The 26,175-nt window shown below is 33.1% G+C and overlaps 1 pseudogene across 1 annotated transcript; it reads left to right on the top strand.

The window, feature by feature from the left end:
* Nucleotides 1-4,665: 4,665 nt before the first annotated feature.
* On the top strand, nucleotides 4,666-6,541 carry LOC149560163 (bidirectional sugar transporter SWEET16-like; annotated as a pseudogene). Its single transcript, XR_016363333.1, has 7 exons — nucleotides 4,666-4,885; nucleotides 5,221-5,257; nucleotides 5,374-5,590; nucleotides 5,704-5,865; nucleotides 6,000-6,134; nucleotides 6,228-6,350; nucleotides 6,396-6,541. The product of XR_016363333.1 is annotated as a bidirectional sugar transporter SWEET16-like (transcript).
* The last annotated feature ends 19,634 nt before the right edge of the window (nucleotides 6,542-26,175 follow it).

Below are 26,175 nucleotides of genomic sequence, written 5' to 3'. Positions count from 1 at the left end.
TTTCATGTTGACTTGTCAAAATGTTTGAATTTGAGTATTTCTATCTAAAAATCAATGTTGTTCAAACAAATGATCTAGATGAATTAATTCAAGCTAACTTATATATGATTTCACACTTTTCCAATTGGGAATGTATATTAAATGCATGTTCTATAATACATTGTATCCAATTACTAAACAAATACAATGATTTCAAAAAAAGGGGGCATTTCAATAGCTCTTACTATTTTTTATGAGGTTTTTTTAATAACATATAAACACCATTTTATAGAGCCCAAAGTCAAGAATATTCTCAATAAGTTTTATAGCATTTTAATTAGATTCAATATATTGTAATTAAAAAAATCTAGAAGCACATATATTAACACTCAAAAATATGTTAATTTCAAGAAAGAAAAAAATACTAAATCATATCAAAAAAAATTTAAAATTATATGATGTATTAGAGGAGAGAGCCACCTTCTAGAATGTATAGTTTTCCTCCTGGTTAGAATAGATTTGTTTTTAAAAATGTGGTGGGAGATGAAAATTATCGATTTTAGGTGAGTTGAAATTTGAATAATTGTGAAAGAGAAAATATAGGTCTGAAGATCATTTTTATTTTCGATTTTTCTAGCTATATATGTTTTCTCTAACATAGTTTGAAATCAAATGAAAATAAGTTTATTTCCATATAGTTTTGTGGTGGGAACTAGACCCCTAACTTTCAGTGTTTTTCAATAGTGAAAAAATCATCTATACAGATTAAGAAAATATATAATTAATTCTTATTCCAAATAATTATTAAAAATTATAATCATAAATTTCATCCATTTCTACACATTTCATTCATTTACTTCATTTTAAAATTCAAAATAATAATACAAATTTGATTTCATTGGACGTGAATAGTTATACTTTTGTTAGCCTTTTCCTTTACAAAAAGGTGACACAAGTTTGTGCTTTACCTAAGAATAGTCACCGCTTAGCTTGCGTACTTTACAATTTGGAAAATTGGCAAAATATGTCATAGAAGTGACTAGATGCATGAATTATTTCTATAAACACAAACCGTGCATATGATCTATGTGACGAAAGTTGTGGCTTATCTCCAACTTGTAGGAAAAAAATCAAAGCACATAGTTGTAAGAGAAATCAATAATCTTGATCGATGGTAATTTCCACATGGATAGACAAGTGTTTGAATGCCAATGCAATAGAGGGGTTATTACCCATGACGTATTTGATGAAATGTCCATGAATGATGCTCATTTTTACCTTACTTTGTACATCGATAATGATATATTTGATTAAATATGCATGAAATGGTTCCTCACACAATTATGTTTGGAATGGATCCAACAATTGATATTGTGATTAAAATGGAAAATAAAGGAGACAAAAGATTTGGTCTCAAATTAGATGAGACTCTATTAGAGTGTGGGAAATAATCTCAAAACCCAACATCGACCAGCTATTAATATTTGTTCTAGGTATGAGCTGTTGCAGGTATGTAATAATCATTGTATTTTTGTGTTGTGTTGGTTATAATTTTTAAACTCTGGTGTTTCTATGGGCATAGTATGCACCTAGATGATTTAGAAACTAAGTTATATAGGTATTAATTGGGCTTTTTAGGTCTCTTATGTGTCCATTAATCATATTTTTTGTGTTGATAACTATTATGCTATATTCTCTGGAGAGATTCTAAAAGTATTTATCTCATTGTTAAGATTTTTTTTTCAAATAATAGAATTGATTTTATGATCATATTCATGTTAGATTGTATGAATATTGGGCACTACCAATCAAGCATGTAGCCATAGTTGGATTTAATTGAAGCCACTATCTTATCTTTTATCGTGTAATAAATAATATGGATTCCTTAAACTCTGTCAACATAATAGTGGATTGCAGAATCCAGATATTACAAATAGTGATACATGATTACTCCCAGAAACATACTTTATAATTTGAACTGTGGAAATCTCCTCTTTTAAACTTCACTTATTTTCTTTAGTACCTTTATCATATCATTTCAATTGATTTGATCTCTAATTTATGAAGTTACTTCCCATTCCAATGAAACTAATCAAATATTTTATTTTTAAAATAGAGTAGAACAATACATTTTTGTCTAGTTTGGAAATTTTATCATACTCTCACTTTTTCTTCTATCTAATTAGCTAGAAAGAAAGGGCCTACCTTTGACATTCAGCATGTCACATGCATTTCAACATGCTGCAAATGAATTTCAAATTTTAGAAAAAAGAAAACTAATACAAAAAATTCTAAATTTGACTATATAAACAAACCCTAATACATTTCACTACCAAGACTAACTACTAACGTTTAAGATTCTTCCTTTAAGAACATTTCATTGTAACTAAAATGATGCCCTTACAATAAGCAACTACCAAGAACTGCAATGGCTAGCAATTTCCCTAGATGTAAGCTATACACAACCTGGTTCAAATCTCAGGCCAATTTAGTACACTACAGGAACATAAAAAATCACATTTTAAAGTCACAAGGTGAAAGGATTTGAAGATAGAAACTCACAAATCATAAGCTACACAGTGACACCATTTTGAATCTCAGGCCGATTCGAAACAACAGAAAATAAAAATCACACTTTTAGGTCAGAGGTTGAAAGGTTCTCATGATGGAAAAATCATCATAAACATATAAAAATCCTTAACTTCAATAGCTGTAAAAATCTTCCTAAAGCCTTCCTCCTCCACGCCTACACTTTCTTGCATTAATGAATGAAGAATCACTTTTATTTTTATTTTTTTATATCCCCAACAATGTCAAAATTTTGATGCTAAACTTAACTGTCACCATATTTTGATGTTATCAAGATCATATATATTTTTTAAATGAATTTAACAAGCCAAATTGGCTTGCCATCAAAACTTTAGGTTGAAATTGATCCCCAAATGTACTAGTGAAGAGGTCCTCTTGTTTCCTTGTGGTAAAAGGAATGATTTATGTATGAAGTATGAATTGTGCAAATAATATGTGATGTTGATAAATGTGTGTAAGTGATCCAAGGGATTATTTGAATGTGAAATTTGTGATCTGCTATTGAGATCATAATAGGATAAGTTGGGTCAAGAGGATAGAGGAGCTAAAGCTATTCCATTTCTATTATTCTACAAGGAATAATACAAAGATTAGTTGAATAGTGAGTTCAACGGTCTAGTCTCTAAAGTTGTTTGGATAGTGGGTCCATCTGTCTTCTACAACTCCTAACAGAATTTCGTAATAGGGATAAAAAAGTCTTATAATAGGGATTTATATGTACTAAATGTATTTTATTGGCTCCTAATAGAGTCCATCCTCTAACAAGGAACTTTTATATTAGTACACAATTTTGTGGATACCATCTCCACTGGTATTTTCCCTCTAATCAAAGATTTTCTTAGCTAACATATCTAGTGTTATTGTGTATGTATATATTCTTATGGTTGCTGATTATATGCTTCACATGCTTAAGGATTAATAAGGTTGATAAGTGTTGTAATAATTGGATAATTTCTTCCCCCTTGCCTCTCAGATATCTTGGTAGACTTTACTTTCTAACAAAAAATCCACTAAAATCCTTGTATTTTCTAATCCCCTATTGCCCCTCCTCAAGGTCTATCCCATATCTCTCCATTTTCCCTTTTCTCTCTGCCTCATACCCACCTCACACCCTCATCACACAATATGCTCACCATAATTACCATATCTCTCTCTCTCTCTCTCTCTCTCTCTCTCTCTCTCTCTCTCACACACACACACACACACACACACACACACACACATTTAAGAAGAATATTCAATCCATTAAATATTTACTCATATGATAAAAATGCTAATTAAGAACCACACTTGTTTGGAACTCAGATTTTATTTTAGTATTATCTTTTGGATTAATAGTTTAATTATAATAATCGTTCACTTCAAATGAAATAAAAAATTCCATATTTATTTAAACTCAACGAAAAATTATCATTTATTAATTAAAAATCAATATAAAAATAAAATTATATTTTTACATACAAATCATTTCATATCATTAAATTAAAATCGAATATATATTTAGAAAGAGATTCATTAACAATAACAAATCAAAGTTAATTAATATTAACCAATCATCACTTCACAATTTTATACACAAATTATTTTTTATTTTTTATTTAGATTTTATAGACAATAGAGATTAATCGGCCTTCACATAGTTTGTAACAGATTGGTTTGTATTAATACTCCAAAACCATGGAAGAATACAACTAAGGCATATAAATTAAAAATTGGGATCCTCCCACATATAGATCAAGGCCTGCATGATGACCCTTCCCGCCCCTGATAAATTCATTCGGTCATGCCTCAGTCCTTACCATTGGAAAAGTAGCAGAGCCGATCATGCTTCATTCTTTGCCGTTGGATATGTAGCAGGCGATGAGTTCCTCCCGCAACACAAGAGTTTAGTGCGGTCATGAAATGAGATGATATAATTAGAACTTAACTAAACTCACACGTGTTTTTGTCTTTGTTTCAGAGTAATTAAAAAGTTAAAAAACTTAATTTAAATTATAAAATGTGTCTTAGAAAAAAGTAAAATTTTGTCTTAATTTATCATCCTAAATAACGCGTTACTTCCTAAGAGGTATCTCCACAATGTAGTAGTGGCCAACGCGTTACTTCCTACGTTCGCCCTCTTGATAATATCAAGTAGGTAATCTGCAGGCCTCTAAAAAACCTAAAAACTTCGTGCTTTTCACAGCTTCGTCTTCTTCTTGTGCATAACATTAGATCTCAATTTGCATAACATATTTTTCCTTTTGACCACAACAAAGGCAGTTTCTCTTCTCTTGTGCAATGGCCTTTTCTGTGCAGCTTTTAGTGGGAATTGTGGGTATGACATCCAGACCACTATTTCATATGTTTTTATTACTGTCCACGAATAAATGCATCATAATGTTTCTTCATAAAAGAAATACCCTCTTCTCAATTGTTGCATTCCAAGGATTTCCATATGGGCGACTAGATGATTGTTTCGTTATCTGATCATTGTTTAGACTTGCGTGTACAAATTTGGCTGTAATCTTCTTTCTGTAGGATGGTTGCTTGTTTCTATGTTTTGTTATCTGATCATTAGCTTGATTTTAAGTGCAATGGTTGATTTTCGTTAAGTCGGATTTATATGTAAGTACAAATTAAACTGATGTTTTGTGGTGTTCTGGGGTGCAGGAAATATAACTTCACTGGCACTTTTCCTGTCACCTATGTAAGTACTGTGTACACCATATTTTTGTGTGCCAAAAACTATTCTATTGTAAATGACCATGAAGAACATGTGATGTTTTAACTATTGATGAAAATAACGTGCTTATGAAATTGCAGCGCAACTTTTTGGGGGATATACAAGTGTAAGTCTACCCAAGCGTATTCGGGACTTCCATATGTCTGTACCTTGTTCAACTGCTCTCTCTGGCTTCTTTACGGAGCCCCATTCGTTAAACCCAACAGTATTTTGCTGCTGACTATCAATGGTGCAGGATTTGTTCTGGAAATAATTTATCTGATGTCCTTCCTGACCTTTGCCCCTAAGCGGGAGAAGGTATATTATTTTATCTACGAGTAGATAGCTGATGGCTAATAGATCATATAAGCAGGAAGCTAAATATTTAATTGTATTTTTTCTGAAACAGATTCCTTCAATTTGTTTGGCAGGTGAAAACGGTGCTGTTAGTCATTGCGATGATGGTTTCTTTTGTCGTTGTGGTTCTAGTCACTGTTTATGCGTTGCACGCACACAAAGTCAGGGAGTCGCTGGTTGGCATTTTAGGTGCCATCCTTTCTATTGCTATGTATGCCTCCCCATTATCCGTAGTGGTGAGTTTTCAATCATATTAATGTTCCCCTAAGTCAGATTGCTAAGAAAAGTGTTCTAAACCAAATTAGAACTACACAGAGGTCTTGCCCTGAAAGTTATAATGCCTAATTTGCAGATAATTCCATCTTTTCAGAGAAATTGACGATTTGGGGATGTTATCAGAACAAAAAGTGTAAAGTACATGCCTCTTTTGGTCTCTCTGTTCAGCACTCTCAATGCACTTGTCTGGTCAGCATACTCTGTAATAGTCAAGGATATCTTTATAGCTGTAAGCTTCTACCTTTTCCTAGTACAATTTCCATGTAATTTTTGGCAAGAGCTGTGCATCTCTTTTCTAATTAACGTATTTTTCTTTTTCCAGGTGCCCAGTGGCATTGGCTTCCTTTTAGGAATGACTCAGCTAGTTGTTTACCTCATTTACAGAAGCTCGCAGCGTGTTTTGCCGATATCTACTGAACTTCATAAACCTCCAGAAATTGAGAAGGTAAATAATGCAGTTGATCTTCATAAAGTTCCAGAAATTGAGAAGGTAAATAATGCAGATGATCTTCCTATCCATAACGTGGAGTTGGACTCTTCGAACTTTGTTAAAGTGGCTGCAGTTGATCAAGTTTGATTTCATTCTCATCGATCAATGATCAACAAGGTCCATACAGCTTAATGAGAAAATCAGAATTGGACGAATACGGTTAAATATCGATCTAAAGGTCCATGCTGATGAATATGCAGTTCTTGCTCTACCGTATATCCCGACAAAGAGTAGTTTACAGATTAGAGTAATGAAATAGTATTAATGATTTGTGTTTAGGTCTACAACGTCATGTAATTAAGCACTATAATAATATCAGTACGCTGTTTCTTCACCTGGGTTTGCTAGGGAGAGTTGTATCGTTCTAAATCAAAGTACTTTTATGATCTGATGCTTCTCTCCAGCTGCTCTGTATTAGTCTATTCAATTATAATTGGCAACAGTTCCATTGCTAGGCTCAGTAAAAATTTAAATATTAACACAACGTCATCTCCATAGATACAGAGAAAATAAAAAATTAAACAATTTGTTTGTAAAGAAAGAAGATGACAAAGAAGTTTATGCTGTCAAGCCGCTTAAAGTAATGGGCAATAGGGGCATAAGCATCAACGATTGTTTAAGGAATATAAACAAAATTAATGGAAAAATAATAATAATATTAACAATGTATTAGCTTCCTAAATTGTTTGACAATAGTTATTGATTAATTAAAATTTAATATAGGGTGTCACATTATAATGTCTGATTCTTTGATTGTAATTAATTTATTCAAAATTTTATAAGCATAAAATTATTAAGAATTTAATAAAAAATTATTATTTTTAATTGAAGAATAATGAAATGTATTTAATAATTAGAAAAATAATATTTATATTAAACAAACCATCTATCTAAATTAGAGAAGAGCACATTTTACATGTTTATTAAGGTTAATATTATACCGCTTACATGTTTCTTCCATCACATTTTGTATGATGCTTCCCAAAATATCAGCATCTTAAATCGACCCCACCAAAAAGATCTGCATTATAGGTACCTGCAATTGCTGTACAAAAGTTTGATCTTTCTTAGTTTCCATGAGACAAAAGTCAATTTTATTATTTCGAGAGAATATTGCCTGACAAAACAAGAGGGTGTCACGCTGCTTAGAGCCCTCCGTCATTTCAATTTCTTTCATGACAAGAAATATACCTTATTCTACAAATTGTCCTATTGCGTTTAGAAACAAGACATTACTTTTCATCAGCTTTGTGGCTGGTCAGCCCTAGAATTTCATGGTTGTAATGGCCATTTTTTCACTTTTTAATTGTATTTGACAGTTTAAATTTCGTTGATCTACACAGGAAAAACGATACATTTCTCTAAAACTTATATTTTTGTATTTTTATACTCAATTTTTTTTATAGAACTTAAAATGAAAGTCATTAAAATGAGAAAATAGTGATAAGAAAATTATGTGACAGGTTGGTTGCCAGGAAGGCATGTGCTCATTTATACATTTATACATTTTTTTCCACTAATAACTAATAATGTTGTTGTTTATTCTAATAATCTAAAAAAAATGGTGAATTTTTACAGAGCAGCGAATAGAGCAGGGTTGTCATTTAATCAGAGAATCAAGAAGAAAATCCCTAGGTAGAAGCATATGCAGGGTGTTTTTGTATACAATGATATTAATCTACAAAAACGAAAACGACTTTTAGTGGTAGGCCAAGATTCGTAGGATCCTAGATTTGCTATAGAAACTACAAATAGCTTCTCCATCTTGGGGTATTATGAAGAAAAACATCAATGCCAATGAAGGAATTACGGAATATGGTTCCATCAAAAACCAATAAGAGGCCAGGAAAATGCATCTGAATTACCACCCTTGCTCTCAAGTCTTCCAGGTAGTTGTAAACCTCTTTCGCTCATTACCCTTAATAGTTTAGATCACTAATTTAGGGTTTTTAATTTAACTAAGTATGCCCACCCTTAGTTTTGTGAATGGTCTACAAAATCAATAGATGTAGATTTTCATTTATCTTATCCTGATAGATCTAAGGCTCATCCATCTCTTGTTGTGTCTTTTCTGATTCCATACATTCCCCTGCATCATCACCCTTCAATAAGTGTCCATTCTCCATCAAACCCTAACTTTTATCTTGAGTAGCAATCCCTAGCTAAACCTGTAGACAAGCCTTTGATTATTTCCATAGAAGAAGTGGATGATTCTTGGTATGAATGCCAAAAGGGAAGAATTTTCATGGTTTGGAATGGCCCCATGAAAGATTTTCCCCTTCTCTTCGATTGGCTGGAAGAAAATTGCTATGATCAGGTAAGTATCTTTCATTTCTCAATAGGATTCTCTATTTACAATGCTTTGAGGAATCAATAAAGGAAGAATTTATTTCAGTTTCTGAGTGGTTCTTCAATGATCACATTGTGAAATTCGTTGACTGGTCTCATGATTTTAAGGTAGAAAATTTAGAATTTTTGGTTCCAACTTGGTTTAACATTCCATCTTTACCTCTGGAACTTCTTCAAATAGAAATTCTCAGGTCTATAGGTACAGCTATAGGAGTTCTTATTTGCATTGATTCTTCATTCTAATGCTATAATAATGTTAAATTACTTATCAAGAGCAAGTTCAATGAATCTACTCAAATTCAAAAAAAAGTTGTAACTAACAAAGCTGCTTATGATTTAAAATTGCAAATTTATGAGGGTAAAATCTTAGAGATCATAATATTAAATGACATGAACATGATCAGATTCAAAACCTTACCTCTTACCTTAGATTTCAACAGTAAGTTTCTCTGGATGAGAATAATGAGGAAAAGAAGTAAGCAAAGGTCTTTGGATCAGAACATTTCTCCAATCTCTCAAGAAAAGTTTGAATTCTAGACAGAGCCCTTATGTATATAAAGAACAGTCAGCAATTGGACAGATAAACCTCTAGTAGATAAAGGAAAGCTAAAATCTGTCAAAGTGGTCAGTCACAAGGAGTATCCAGAGTCATCAAAGGATCTAGATTGCACAAAGAAAAGAAAATCTAAAGGGATAACGAAATCATAAAAAAATAGTGAGGGCCAGAGTAAAAATGGAGATAGAGTAGACCAATGTACATAGGAACATCAGACACATAAAGAGAAAGAAAAAGGAACTCTCAACACTACTTCAGCCAAGCATAAGAAGGCAAAGGCTACAACTAATGAAAAAGACATAGTGCTTAAGATAAATCATGCTAGCAAATATATCATACATAAAGGGATCTCAAAAGTTCAGCAAGCAGAAGTCACATGGGATAATCAAGAGGTCAATATAGAAGAAATTCAGAACTCTTTGCTATTTAATTCAAGTGGGAATAATGAAATGGAATTCAATACCCAAAAGGAAATGGAACAAATGAAGCACTGTTAGCCTTAGCAGGCCGATAAAAAAATGGAAACTCTAGTTACAAAAAACAAGTTTTGGCAAACTCCTACTGCCATAACAAGTTCCCCATTTACCCCCATTAGTAATTAGCAAATTAGGGGAATGAGTATAGAGAGAGAAGATAAGGTGATGATAAAAGAATTTTATGACTTCCTGAACAAGGATAATACTCTAGATTTTGAAGTGGAAAATGTGAGTATTTCAAAATTAGAAGAAGCTAGCTTGAATAATCTTATGGAGGAATTGATCCAAGTGTTTTGTTTTGAAAATATTGATAAAAGCACTAATGCTCAAAAGGAAGAATTAATGTAGAAAATTCTCAAGTTAGGTGGGGAAAACTATACTTAAGAAGATCTAAGAAAAAATTTATTAAACATTGAAAACGAAGATAATATACTAAGCCAAGTGCATATGGTAGAACCTAGTACAGATGTAGAGCAGGAGGGCAATGATATCAGCAATGTTAGTAAAGTTGGATCTGATATAGATGTAGGGAAGCATTCTAATTTCCTAATTTAGATGCTTAAAGAAGTTGAAAATGAAGAAAAGGAAAAGAACGATGTCAAGAAGATCTCTTCTATTGAAAAGGTGGAATCTTGTTTACATTAGCTAGGGATTTGTATGAGTCAAGAAGTCTCAAATCTCCTATATGTGGTAAAATGAAAGGTATAGACGTAGAAGATCTTTAAAAGAGCTCAAGGAAGCAAATGGACATTGTAGGGAACAACAAAAGATAGGCCAATTTTTTAACAATAGGAAGGGGAAGTGCCTTCCTGAGGAGGTATGAGGATTACCACATGGAATGCTAGGGGTCTTAATGCCCCTAGCAAAGAGAGATTATTAAAACATAACCTTAAGGTTTTTGAATCTAATCTTGTTCTAATTCAGGAAAGTAAATTATGTAAGATAGGAGTTAAACTAGATAAGATGTTAGGTCTTTGGAGTTCTATTTTTCAAGAATCGGTAGGGGCTTATGGGGGTTTAGGCATCCTTTGGGATCCTAGGAAGGTTTGTATAAACACTCTATATAGTAGAAACAAATGGATTAGTGGTAGTGTACAAAGTTTAAAATTAGATCTTAGGTTTATTCTCATTAATATTCATGGTCCTATTATGAATATCAATAAAAATTTAGTTTGGGAAGATATTGACCTATTCATGAACAAGTATAAGGGCAATATGTTTTTATTAGGGGGTGATTTCAACACAATTTTAGATATAAGGAAAAGGTAGGTGCTAATAAAAAATTATCACAAGCAGCTAAAGACTTTAGAGATTGGTGTTTTTCACATAATCTGATTGATATTCCAATCAGTAATGGGACCTACACATGGAATAATAGGGGAAAAGACTTCGTATTCATTGCTGAAAAAATTGATAGGTTCTTGATTAAAGGTAACTTGGGTGACAATAATCTAAATATCCAATCTAATATGTTGCCTGTTATTGGGTCAGATTTTTTAGTTAGATTTGAATGTTTAGAGCCACATAAATCGGCTAAGAATCTATTTAAATGTGAAAAAAATGTGGTTCTTAGATCCAAGTTTCATCAATAATATTAAAGATTGGTGGACACAAGACAGTTTTGAAGGCTCAAAGATGTTTTTTTTTGTCTCCAAAATGAAGATGCTCAAGGAACAAATACTTAAATGGAATAAGGAGCATTTTAATAACATCTTTAAAGAAAAACTAGATATAGAGAAGCAACTAAAAGATTTAAATGCGGAAGTGATTAGGAAAGGTACGAGCAATGACAGCTACCTTTTAGAAAAAGATTTATTAGCAAGGAAATAGGATATATTAACTAAAGAAGAATTTTTTTAGAGACAAAAATCAAGAGAGAGATGGCTAGCTAAAGGAGATTGAAATACGAAATTCTTTCATAGCTCCACTCTATATAATAGGTCAAAGAGTAGAATAACTTGTGTCCAAAATCACTTGGGCATTCTGACTAATAATCTAAGTGAAATTATGGATACCTTTGTCAATTATTATCAGAATATTTTAAACAATTACAAAGGATCAAATAGAACAGTGCAAGCTAATCTTCTTAAAGTAATCTTGAAAATCATTACAGCCGAAGATAATAATGTTTTAAACAAACTGTGGGTAAATAGATTTGTTCTTTTAAATTATAATTCTTGAATGCCCAAACTTGGAACAATATCTAGTTACAAATAGTTGAAAAGCCACTTTTGGATGAATTGGTTTTTCTCTAAATTGGTAGGTACAACTCCCTAGAATAGATTTGCAATGAATTATGTTTTTCTCCTAAATTAATTTAGGGGTATGTTCTTGACCTGAGAAAAGAAGAGGTATAACCAAGATAGACCTAAATAGAATCTAGCTCAGGTGAATAAAAAATTTTGAATATCAAAACAAGTTTATGCATTCACACATCTTATGAATTCACAAAGCTTAACTAAGCAATGGCTAGTATTGAACTAAGTTAATTTGAATCTGAATTGTGATTAATAAATTGAAAATGGTAAAGGGATTTCTGTTTGAATGAACAATAACACTACCTATCGCTTTCAATTGTTGCTTCAAAATAAGGGAAGTGAAACTCTATTCTTTCCTCATTTCAATTCAAACAAAAGAGAAAACATAAGACTAAATCTAACAGAATCTGGAATAGAAAATAATTGATATAAAATACCATCCAATTGTCTATGCAACAAAAATTACTTCACACCAAAATATTCTAACCTTTCATTAATCTTTCAATTTCATACATATACAATTTTGAGATGACCGTTACAATGGAAGTTCAATCAGTTCATCTTCTCAAGATTGACAAATGGCAAGGCACCAATTTGCCACATTTCAATAATTACAAAAGAAAACAAAAGAAAAGGCAGAATGTCAATCACTTTGACTTCTTCCCCTTTTCTACTTTTTCTCTGTAGGCCTTCACAACAACTATTATTGGGATGAGCTCTTGATGCCTAGGCATGTGGATGTTGGTATACCTTAAGAGCCATCTAAAATTCTCTCTATCCATCTCCTTCATAGCATTTAATTGATTTGGTAGTTCCTCTTTGGCCATGTGTATGCATCTGCTAAGTGCCTGTAGTTCAGCATACCTGTCTTGATAATGGTAAGATGTATCAAACAAACTATCAAAAAAATTTGGAAAAGTTCTCCTTCATGACATTGATTCCAATAAGTGTTTTTCCCTAGCCACTAGTCTAAGAATCTATATGTAATCCCTTCATAAGTTCAAATCCTTTGTCTTGTGCCTTCTTCACTTTATCCTCTGTTTCTTTGAACCCTTTCTCTACAAATTGGATCATCTCAGTCTTAAACTACATGCTTTGAAGCCACTTGAATAGAGATTCATCTACCTTTGGAAATATTTTTGCTTCAACCACTTCCTTGGCCTTCATTTGGATGATCATCTTCAAGTGGGAGATGCAATCATCACACTTCACCCTTTCTCCAACTAGAGTATTGCTATTTGATATAATGTTATCTTTTTTTGTTTCCAACCTTAATATAACATTACCAATCTACTCCACAATACTAGTTCCTTCGGATTTGAACTTCTCAATCTATTCTTTACCAATTTGGCCAAAATGCCTATCTTATTGGAGTTGAGAGATGAGGCCCTGAACTTCAGCAGTAGTAGGATTTTTACTCACTGATACTCCAAAGATGGCTACTAATAGAGTGACTAGCTATTTGATGAACTTATTTAATTCTACTATCTCATCCTTCATCTTAGTCTTAGACAACTTTAGACTTTCTAGCTGCCCCTCGATCACATCGTTGGTTGACTTTCATACACAAACTTTGGTGTCATGCCTTGCTTTTCCAAGATCCATAGAGTGTAGAGTAAAATCTTCAGCCGTCATGTCCTCAATCTACCCTCTTTTTTTGAGTTTGATGATCTCCATTATCAGGTGACCTATCTCTGTAGCTTTCCCTAGTATGGACAAGGTTTTCTGCTTCTTTACTCTTGTCAATGTAGACCTAGAGTGAATTGCAAGAGATATAGTATCTTTAGCGGAAGTACTCCCATCTTTCCTTTTCCTTTTTCTCTCCAGAGTATCCTCCAACTTGGATTCAGTACCTATCACTTTTGAGGTTGTCCTGAGTGATTCTATACTACACTTCTTCCTCTTAGCTGGAGCAACTATCATAGCAGCCGAAGAGAAAGGATTCTTTGGATCCTAGGAGATGAGCTTAGAGGAGCTTTGACCTTTATCTACTTTTGGAGTTTTCTTTACCACTGCATCTGACTCAGTAGACTCACTACTACTACTCTTTCCATCTCCTAAGCCTAGTATTTGTATCAAAGACCCACTTGGTTGCAAAAGTGTAGCACTTGCTGGAAGAATAGGACTATGATGAGGAGAGGGAATTGGAGTAGTGTAGGGAGAAGGAATTGGAGAAACATGGGGTGATGGAACTAGTGTGACATGGGGAGATGGAATAGAGGTGGTTGTGCTATCATCTGGCTCTTCCATCTTCTTTTGTTCAATGCTAGTCTAGGTTCCAATAATTGGGAGGGAACCATCATGACAGGTCTTGGCAATGGGGACATTCTTGTCTAGAGGTTGATCACCTTCACCTAATGGTTGAGGTAGCCCTTGATTGGTAGCTATTGTTATGCCTGGTGTAGCACTCTGAGATGAGGACAGTGTTGTAGCTTCTGGAGAAGCTTGAGTAGCTACACCTTTACTTTGACTCCTCTTGTTTGTCCATTCAACCCATTTCCTCATTCTCTTGATGATTCTGGGCATCATGAGATAAAAACTCTCATCAATATCTACATACGGCTCGAAACTAATAGGAATCCCCCTTAACTTAGTTAAATATATATTGCTATACATATTTTTGCCATTTTCCTCCAAGCCTTCTACATCAAAGTTGATACCATATGTTTTTATTTGCTCCACTATCAGCCTAGAAAAAACATGATCTCTACTTTCAAGCTCATCTCTATAGTCCACCCAATAATCTTCGATAGTAGTAACATGTTTGATCACACTCCCAATCTGCAACACATCTCTTGCATATCCATTCAGGTCGAACATGGGTCTTGCAACCTCATATGCTTCTAATTAATACTTAGTCACAAATGCTTTGAGCATTTTTTTGTATTAGATTGAGACTCACAACTATAAGTCTCAACCTTCATAGGGACTTCATACACTTTCTTCTTCACGGTTGCACTTAGCACATTCACCTAGATTGCCTACTTCATGATCTCTATTAGAATGATCATATCGCTTGGATAGCTGGGTAGCTTCAAAGGAAATCTGTCAAAAGCTACAAGAAACAAATATGAAAAGGATGAGAATTGGATAAAATAGCTACCAAATTGACTGATAGCCATCATTGCCTTCGAGCTGAACCTCCTCTCCAAACATCCTTGAAGTTCCCTACAAATTCTCATTGTAAATGTGTCATTAACTTTGACATATTCTACATAGCTATTCAAAAATCATAAATATGGATAGAATTCATATATTTTCACATCATCAAGGAATTTATCTATTCTGGGAAGGCCTAGCCACAATTTTAGAGAAGCTAACATATAAATCCAAAAAGAAGACATGTAAAAGGTGTTATAAAACTTTGCAGTGCTAAGGGCTCTAGAAAGATGCTCACTTACTTCATAGGCCCAATCAACATACTATATATCTAAATAGATAATTTGTACCAAAAAGAAATATTGTTCAACAAAATTAAGTGCTTCTACCTCACCTTTCAATCTGTTTAAGAGAACCAAAATTTCTATGATCTCGGGCTTGAGATCAGTGCCAAATAGAGTCTTAGGAACCTTACTCTTAGCACACCACAACTTTTGGAAGTAGGACCTCATAATTTCTTTTTGCCACACCATTTTCTTCAAGGAGAACTTAGAAATCTCCCCTCCTACTATCAACTCATAAAACTCTTCCTATTCTAGAACTCAGAGGCAATTTACCACTATTTGCCTATCAATAGAGATTAGAATTGTATGATTCGGTAGCAAAATTTGTCTGGTATCCAGGTTGTGGTGATTTATGCATTCAACAATTAACTCAAGAGCTTGAACTACCACCAAAAACCTAGTTGCTTCCACTAACCCACTTCCTCAGAGCTTCTTAGCTATAGGGTGAATTGGCTCTAACCTCAGCCTCCTTTGAAAATCTTGCATGTCATAGAAACAAAGTGAGGTATTATTGAAGCTCTATAATGTGGATTTAATCCCATTAAGTTTGTCAAACTTAGAAAATCTAGTTGCCATTTTATCTAAGGTAGAAGTGGATCAAAACTTTTAAATTGAAGGAAGTGTAGAGGATAGAATTTGCAAGTATAAGAGATTTGAAAATTTTGTGCAATTCAATAGCATAACAGTGTTAGGATAAACCACTGACAGAAATAAAAACTACATGCAAATATAACCAATAACAAAAAAAAATAATAGAATACACAGAAATGAACACAAGGCACCAAGATTTAACGTGGTTCACCCAACCCCTAGGCTACGTCCACCAAACAACAAGTCCGATCTTATTACAATCCAGTGATTACAACCTGATTACAAACTGTAATCCCTTATAGCTCAATACCGCCGCAAGAACCAATTTCGTATCACAACATTATGCAAAATACCCAACCCTAAGCCCTTTTATACATGTATTAAACCACTTTAGGGTTATAACATGTCGGCCATATGTCGGCCATAATATTTATGAAGTATGTACAGTAGTTTCCTGATCAATCACCACATTCTAACAAACAGTTAAAGAAAATTTGGTAATTTGAAATTTTTTTATGTTTCTCTCTATATAGAAATCCTAATCCACCCATTAATCTTCAAGATCTGCTCCACACAAACGAAATAAAGGATAAATCCATTGGATTAGTAAATGCAAGAATTTTAAATGGACTTTTCAATGTCTTTTTACTATTTCTGTTGGCCCAACGATAACTTTCCTTTACTACATACTTACCTTCCCATTTTTCACCCAGTTCCAGAGAATTAAGAATAGAGTACTCTGTAAGGAAATATCTGCTCAATCAAATTTTTCTCACTACACTTCTGCAACTATGATTAGCTTGTTACCATTGTCATCTTAAGGTGTCTTACACACAATTTGTATACCCATTTTTCTTACAAAGTTGATTTCTTCATGAATGTAGAAAATCACCTTCATGGGTTGAAAGCTCGCTGAGTAGAAGGCGATCTTCAATTTTTTGCTCAAGCTTTGTTTACCTTCTAACTCTTGGGTTAGCCTTTTCTCTGAGTTTAGAAATGCACAAAAGGACTATGGGCATCAAAAGAGGGCCCACTTCTTCATTTTTTCCCTTTACAAATGCCTTTAGTGGAAAATTGACTTCATGGGTCAAAAGCCCACCGTAGAGAAGTCATTTCAGAGCTTTCTACTTAAGGTGATTCTAAGCACCATGATGAATCCTAGATGTTGTCCAAGGCATAATACTATGATGAAATTAAGGCTTATCCATAGAACCAAAAATTATCTTCTTGTTTTAATCTGCAAACCACATTTATTAACCTCTGTGAACCTTTACAGGTCAAAAACCCACCGAGGAGAAGGCAATGTTTGATTCTCTACAAGCTTCATATTTTTTATGTGTAAATCTTAATAAGTTGCAAACAAGTCCATCCTCAAAAATAACTTTGTGGACAACTTTGTGAAATACAAGAATCTCCATTGAATTAGGTACTAAGCTACCCGTATGACATCAAGGAGAAACCCACCTAGCCATGAAATGTGAGAGAAGGGAAAGATGAAAAATTTGATGGAGAATCTTTTTACCTAAGGAGCAAAGACTAGTATTAGACATACCTAGGCCAAACTAAGACAAAATATTTTCCACTTTTGCAAAATGAGTATAGGGTCAAAAGTGGGGCAACACAAACCTATAACACTGGAAGAAGTCAAGAAGGTAGTCTTTGACATGAATCCAGATAAATCCCCAACTTTAGATGGTTTTCAAGCCTTCCTTTTCCAAAAATGTTGGGATATTATAGGTTTAGATCTCTGAAAGGAAATTGAAGCCTCCAGTAATGGGGGTGCTCCTTTATCAGAAATCAATCATTATTTTCTCACTTTGATCCCTAAAAGGGCTGAACCTGAGACTTTGGGTGATTTTAGACCGATTTCACTTTGTAACGCTATGTACAAAGTCTTTCCCAAGATCCTGGATAACAGGCTTAAAGGTATCCTTCCAAAAATAATATCAGAGGAACAAACTAGATTTATGTCAGGAAGATCAATTCTTGATGGAAATATTACCATTCAAGAGACTATTCATTTAGCATGTAAGAACAAAGAGGCATGCATGTTCATGAAATTTGAAATCCAAAAAGCTTACAATATGCTTGATTGGTGGCTCTTATGTAAGGTTTTGGAAGCCTTTGGGTTTTCCCATCAATGGATCAACCTCATTTTCAAATTTATATCCACCCACAAAATCTCAATTCTTATAAATGGAATGTTGGAAGGGTTTTTTGATATATCAATGGGCATAGGCAAGGAGATCCACTATCTCCCTCTCTATACATTATCATGGAAGAGGCATTCAGGAGAGCATTGATTGATGTGAATAAAAAGCAAAAGATTTCAGGAATTAATGTTATGAGAAATATTCCCAACATCACACACCAACAATATGTAGATGATACTATCTTGCCTGGCAAAAGTACAGTCAAAGAAGTGCTTGGTCTAAAAACCATCATAAGAAACCATATGGAGGCCTCTAGATAGAAATTTAATGGGCTCAAATCCAAAAAAAAATTATCAACATGACACCAGATATAGAGTAGCAAATATGTAAGATCATGGGATATAAAAAAGATCTATTCCCCTACAAGTATCTAGGAATTTCCTTAGAGAAATGATCAAAATCAAGTAAGGTATGGTGTAACACCTTGGGAAAAATGGATGCTAAGCTTGGTTGTTGGAAGGATAAATGGCTAACAAAAGCTAGGAAAAGTACCAAGATTAGATCTATGTTGTTAGCCATTCCAACTTTTCTATTATCATGTCTTCCTATATCTAAATGACACCTCATCAAATTCGAATCCAAGTTGCAGAATTTTCTTTGGAAAAATAGTTAAGAGGACAAAAAATTGGTGCTTATCAAATAGGAGAACATTTGTAAACCTAAGGATCTGGGTGGGCTAGGGATCAATAATCTCCAATGGAAAAATGAAACTCTAGAGGTGAAACTTATTTGGTGCCTCTATAAGGAAATAAAGCACAAATGGGCAAAAATTATATACAATAAATATCTCAATGTAGAGGACCCACTTTTGATTTTCAAAATTAAAAATCCTCCTGGAGGGTTAGAAAGTTGGAACTTCATGCTAAAGTGCCACCATTTAATATGTAAGTTCTTAACCTAGGATGTAGGCAAAGGTGATGAGGCCTTTTTTTGGGAAGATTCTTGGGATGGACATCCACCCCTAGATCAAAGTTGTATCCCATTGGATCTTAAAGATACACTTATTCATTTGTGGGGCAATAAGGTTTATGACTACAAGACCTTGGTTTATGTTGATGGTACTCCCAGATGGGTATGGAAATCTATGGAAAGCTTGGGTATGGAGACTAAGTCGGTCAAAGTTTACCAAAAATTATTAGAAGATAGGAGGATTAAGTTGTCAAATAAGAAAGATGACCTTATTTGGGCAGCCTTGAATGATGGGAAGTATAGCATTAAAAATGGATATAGGGCCATACTAGATTCCCAAGATTGGAACAAAGTGGACATCCTACTAAAGTTGTGTTGGGACTCTTCATGCCTTCCAAAAGTAGGATTATTTTTATGGCTGGCTTTTGAAAATGGAATTCCAACCATGGATAGGCTTGGTAAACTCAACTTTCAAGGTCCTTCTAGATGCATTCTATTAAACAAGACAACAAAGATGCTAATCACATTGCTTTTAATTTCTCTTTTTCTAAAAGCTATTGGGAATGGCTCAAGTGCATGTTGGGATGGTCCACCCCTTTCCTAAAATCACTTTGTGATCTTCTTAAGGGATGGCCCATGAATTTAGTCAAAGGGGTATATAATAAGTTGTGGAGTATTTCTCTTTCCATTTTGGTATGGGAAATTTGGAAGAAAAGGAAATTTCATATATTCCAGAGCTTAGAAATGAAACCTAAAGAATTAATTTTAAAATTAGAGGCCAGCATTGTTGAGACCACTAACTCACATCTTAGGAACTCACCGAAAGAAGAAGGATTCTTCTCCTATTGGGATGGGCAGATGAAGAAGCTCTAGCCTAACTTGAGTAACCCACCTCTGCTTTACCTAAAGAATAGTTTGAAGGTAAGAAGAAATTGTAGATGGGTGATTCCTCTAAATGGTTAGGCTAAACTAAACTTTGATGGTGCTACTCGAGGCAATCTAGGTGTAGTTGGTATCAGATGCATCATTGATGATGACTCTAGTCACTGGATAGCAAAAAAAGCTATGTCTATCCATCCAACCTCTAATAACCTAGCATAATTGGAGGCTCTAAACCAAGGTCTTCATTTATGCCATATGTTAAAACTATCTAAAGTCTCTAAAATTTTTGAAAATGCAATTAGAAAATGATGGACGACTAATTGAGTACTCAATTCATAGTTAGAGGAGCTCCTAGTGCAACTGGAAAAGCTTGAAGATAGTGAGATCTACCATATTTTTAGGGAAGGTAATCAAAAAGTGAATCATTTAGAAAATATGGGCGTTGATGGGATCAACTCCTTGGTTTTCAAAAATGGATCATCCTCTCCATGAATATTTGGGTTGTAAAGCACATTTGCTAAGAAAGACCCATCTTCCTGTCCTTTAGCACACCTCTTTCAATACATCATATTACCATATTTATATATAGAGAGAGATTCCTCTCTCTCTCTCTCTCTCTCTCTCTCTCTCTCTCTCTCTCTCTCTCTAAAATTTAGATAAGAATAAATTATTATATGTAATAGAGATATACATACATACATACATACACACACACACACATACACACACACACACACACACACACACACACACACACACACACACACACACACACACACATATATATATATATATATGTAGGTGTGTATGTATATATATGATATAAACATAGATATATATAGATATATTTATAGATTTATATAAATATATATGTATATGTATTTTCTCGCTGTCATTTGTTTTTTCTCTATTTGTATTTTCATATTCTCCTTTGGCGTATTGCGGCAGTCTCACATTCTTTATATATGCTAGCCTACCTTAGTATTGGTTCCTAGATTACCTTTATTTGAGTGATCTCATCATGAAGTAGGATGATCTTATAATTGCCATGTTTTCTTGGTTTATCCTATGATATTACCATCATTTAGTGGTCATGGCTAGTTCATTATGCATGACATTAGCTGATAGCATCACGTGAGTCAAGTTCTAGGAGCTTCTTCTCCCTTTTTATCTGGGTGTTGAATTTTGTCTCCATCATTTGTCATTTTTTGCCCCCAAATATGGAATCAAATATGTTTGTGTTATGTGAAACCAAAAATTGAACCATGGTGTTCTATGGAAATGAAAAATCAGAGAGATGGAATAGAATTCTCAACCCAATTGATGATATGACTTGGATTGCTATCAGTAGGGTTATTAGGGAAGGGGTCTTTGACTACCAATTTACATGGAGTACTAACAATGATATTATTGGATCTTTCATTTGATGCTTGGCTAGAGCTAAGATTATTAGACTCTAGTATGACCTATTTTTTCCAACATGGAGGAAGGGTTTGGAAAAAGTAGTATGTAGCATAGATGATAAATTGAAAATCCAGTTGCTAGAGAAATATATGAAGTTACCTATGGGGTCTCCTGATTTAGAAATTGCATATCGATAGCCATCATTGGTAATCTGTGAGAGCCTTGAATTTTATCAGGAGTGGCCTAAAATTGAGGTGAGCATCCATTTTCTGCTTCACTATAGAGGGATTATTGTGGATGAGAGCATAGACTGGCTGATCAATTATCTACATTTGTCCAAAACCTACATTCAACTGGGTGTGGTGTTTTATAACCTTGATGCCCTAAATTTCTACACACCAAACTCTAAAAAAATGAGTAGGGCCAAGGTTGACTTTCAATTCTCACCTAACTATTATGTGGAGCATCCCAATGATATTCCTGATGTGATCATGGTGTACTAGAAGTAAGGTGTTTCCTTTTTTTTAAAGGAAATTTGTGCTTGTTGATAGGATTAGTCCTCTAGTAGCAGATAGGCATCTTGTGCAATTTTTGTTTTGGTGGACTTTAGGACAATTCAATCTATTATGTCATAAATATGTATGAACTTTTTTTACTACTAGAAGCTCTACAATTTAAACAATGAAGTTATCGATCATCTATATCTTGTATATATATTAGTTGAAATACATGAAGCTTATTAGTTTACTATTTCTTTGTATTGATTCAATGGATATCTATAGAATTCTAGTTTGATGATATTCAAGTCTTGATTTTAGGGCTTGTCTCTGCACTCATGGCAAGTTATGATTCAAAATGAGATATTAAGGTTTTCAATTATGGTTCCAATATGCTTGCTTGGTTTTACCACTACTATTAGCTCAATTTAATATCTTAGTAGATAGTGACAAGATAACTTAGCTCTCTATAGTTCAGATTTATTAATGTTCTATATTCAAGACAATGTATAATTAAGCATTTTTGCATTATCACCATGACTAGAATAATCTTCAAGATGTTGCACTTGCATAAGTAGTTTTTTCAGCATTTCTAATTTTGACTACATTATTCAAGGTGTTTTAATATAATCATGATTACAATTTGATTCAATTGACATAAAGGGCCTTTGTTTGTATTATGAACTAGTTATGCCAATGAGGGTTTATTTTTGGTAGGATTGGTACTTGTATCATTTGATGGTATAGTTAATATGCATATTATGGAATATCTTTAATGGGCTTTCAGAATTAGGCTTTTGGATGGTGTTTGGTGGTGGGCTACCAATGGAGAGATTGAAGATTAGTAGGGTGTCTATTTTGTTTGGACTAGCTTAAATCCTATGAGGCTTGATTTGGTGTGGTGTTTTTGACTTCTATGGATTATCCATTTGATTTTGTATTTCTTAGTTTTAGGCATTATTAGTTTTTTGTTCATTAGTTTTATGACTTTGTTCATGGTTTAGGGCAAGTTTAGCAATTTAAAAAGTTTGTTAGGTCTATTAAGTAGCCTAGTCTATCCTCGACATGGAGCTATGTAATGATATTTTATATGGATTTTATTTTCTTTCATATCAAATGGTGTCATTACCTAAAGTAGTATGCAATATATTATAATTAACCTTTTTTGATTGGTAAGATGGTAGACAAGTAAGCTCAACTTTGGCACCTATGTAATGCATAAAGTTTGAGATGTACTTCATTAAGAAAACTTATAATTTGCTAAAGAGCAAAATCTCCAAGACATTTCTTTTAATTCGATTAATACAACATATGGGATAGAATTTTGGATTGGAGTATGCCCATTTTATGATGTAATAATATAGGACTTCAGTCCTAGGCTAGACTAGAGGTTTTCTTTCCCCAATATTTTCTACTAGTGCTCGTTTGAATGGTGGAACGCTACTGTATTTGTATATTTATTTTAATAATAATCAATTATCATGACCATTGGCCATTTATTGATAAAAAAAAAAACTAATAATGTTGTTGGTTTGAGAATTTTTTTTTTGTTTTTTGCTTTTCATTTAAAGTGCAATCCATATGCTAGGTCAAGCTATAATAAGTAGCATTAAATATAAGAATCACAATTAGCTCCTAGACCTATAGCTTTTTCTTTCTATGTTTTTAGGGTCTTTTTGGTTAAAACTTACTAGCCTCTTTTATACCTAGAAATTCAAATTTGATTTTTCTCCTCTATAAAATAAAAAAATAAGCAGCATTAATAAAAATAAATGTATCAATAGCACAATTCAATCCACTAATAACTAATAACATTGTTGGTTTGAGAATTTTTTGTTTTTGTTTTTCATTTAAAGTGCAATCCATTATGCTAGGTCAAGCAATAAGAAGTAGCATTAAATATAAGAATGACAATTAGCTCCTAGACCTCTACCTTTTCCTTTCTATATTCTTAGGGTCTTTTTGGTTAAAACTTACTAACCTCTTTTATACCTAGAAAGTCAAATTTGATTTTTCTGATCTTTAATATAAAAAATAATTAGCAATAACAATAATAATAAATGTATCAATAGCACAATTCAATTCAATAGGGTTTGTTTCTAGACACACACACACACACACACACACACACACACACACACACACATATATGAATGAAGATAGTAATTTTGTAAAATTAATTAAAATTATTTGGTATATTCTTTTTGTAAATTGTGTTTTAATTATTGCATCATATTCTATGATCTATCATTAATTCTCTATTGAGAGAGTTGGAACATTGATAAAAAAATTGAAACACAATAAAGGAAAAATACATAACAAACTATAGATATGGTAATAATAATTTTCAAAAGCGAAGTACTTGGAACAAAAATGTGGCAAGATTGTGATTTTTGAACAAAATATACATTCTATATTATCCTTAAAAATATATATAGTATTATTTTAGTATTTAGTGATAGGTATACGTTACAAATTCAATAGATTTGTCTAATGGGTTTGGCTTAGTTAGTTGAAGTAATGAGTTTTCATTGTAGAAATAGTAGTTCAAATTTCACGAGGGACATCTTTGTGCAATTATAAGTTTTGATTGTTGTCTTTCATTGATTAGTCTAATGAGCACAAGGTTTGTAGATAAGATGACTAACTAAAGTGGCATCCACTTCTTGACACTCATCAAAATCAAATGTTTATTATAATTTCAATTATGAAACTAAATGGTAATGTCAATTTGATTAATTTGGTTAATAACTAAATAGTGTAGGTCATTTTTCTTTAATATTTGAATTTTAATGGATCAAATGGATGAACAAATACATCATATATTATTTTAACCAAAAAAAATATCTAAGTATTCATTGTGTACTTTCTAATTAGACATTAAATTTTTTTTTTTCTTAAATGTTGGTTTAGTTTTCTTTCTTTTTCACCTATGAAAGGCTATACCTATGAAATGTAGTTTTTTTCTTTCATAAATTTTGTTTTCTCCTAATTTATATTGATAAATGGTTTTAGTTATCATGTCTACATAAAATAGATCTTTTGAGTGACATGATGTTATGACATTCTCTCTTTCATTAATGAAAAATCCATTAATTCTTTCAATGTTCACACCTTTTATAATAAATAAGCATGGCTATGTGAGACCATGCATACAAAATGCTCTAACAAATCACTAACAAATCAAAATCATTAAAATGAAGGAGTTATCAATTGAAAAATAATTACTCTATATAGTGTATTGGTAGAAATAATTAACAATTAACAATAATCATGCTATATAGCCATATATGGGCAATTGGTAGAAATAATTAACAATTGGCATGCTTAAAAAGTTCTCTCGCATTCTTAATTTAAGATCCTTAATTACCATAATTAAGAAAATAAATATAAAATGTTATTGGATAAAATAGCCTATAAATATAATTTGAAATCATATAAATTAATTAATTTATCTTTTGTTTAATAAAAATAAGAAACATAACACAAGTAAGATGTTGAATGAGTTCAACAATTGTCGCCCATGGTTTGTGATGTTGGTGAGGGGCCCCTCCCCCCTAGATTAGTCACAAGTCTTCATGCACTTGAACATTGTCATAGCATTGCATTCTATAGCATCTAGCACTTCACTCTATTCTTAGGTTCATATCCCACAAGCTGGATCCCCACTTTTCTTTGAGGCTATGTTCCCTTGGAATCCAAAGTAGTTGATTTAGGTAAGGTAGGGATCCCCAAACTAGTATGGAAGAATGTGTTGCTAGGATAAAAGAGTGATGTTCCTTTGGTAGCGATGCCTACGATTGCTCATGGAAAGGAGGGATTATAGATAATATTACCAAAATCTATGGTGGATAATATCTCACATGGGTTTTCCTGAGCTTTGATAGGAGAGTTTGAAGCTTTTCATCCTTCTATTGAGATGGTTAGGAAATGATGCTCTGCAAGATGGAAAATCAAGGGGTATATCAGTGTTTTCACATTTTTGGGTGGTCTAGATTCTTATCTAGCTTTCCTCAAAGGAGGATGAAGGAGTCATTTTAGTAGGATTTTAGCACATTGACACACATTTACCAACTTTCACAAAATGGAAACTCATGTTCAACCTTGCTATAGACCTTCTCGATATGGCCCCAATTTGGATTCACCTCCATGGGATTCCTTTAGATTTTTGGGATGATAAGGTCTTCAAATAGATTGGTGAC

Source organism: Cupressus sempervirens, chromosome 4 (assembly GCF_028749045.1).
Source record: "Cupressus sempervirens isolate cs-2001-9-10 chromosome 4, ASM2874904v1, whole genome shotgun sequence".
Lineage (NCBI taxonomy): Eukaryota > Viridiplantae > Streptophyta > Pinopsida > Cupressales > Cupressaceae > Cupressus > Cupressus sempervirens.
This window is presented reverse-complemented; position numbering and strand designations above follow the sequence as displayed.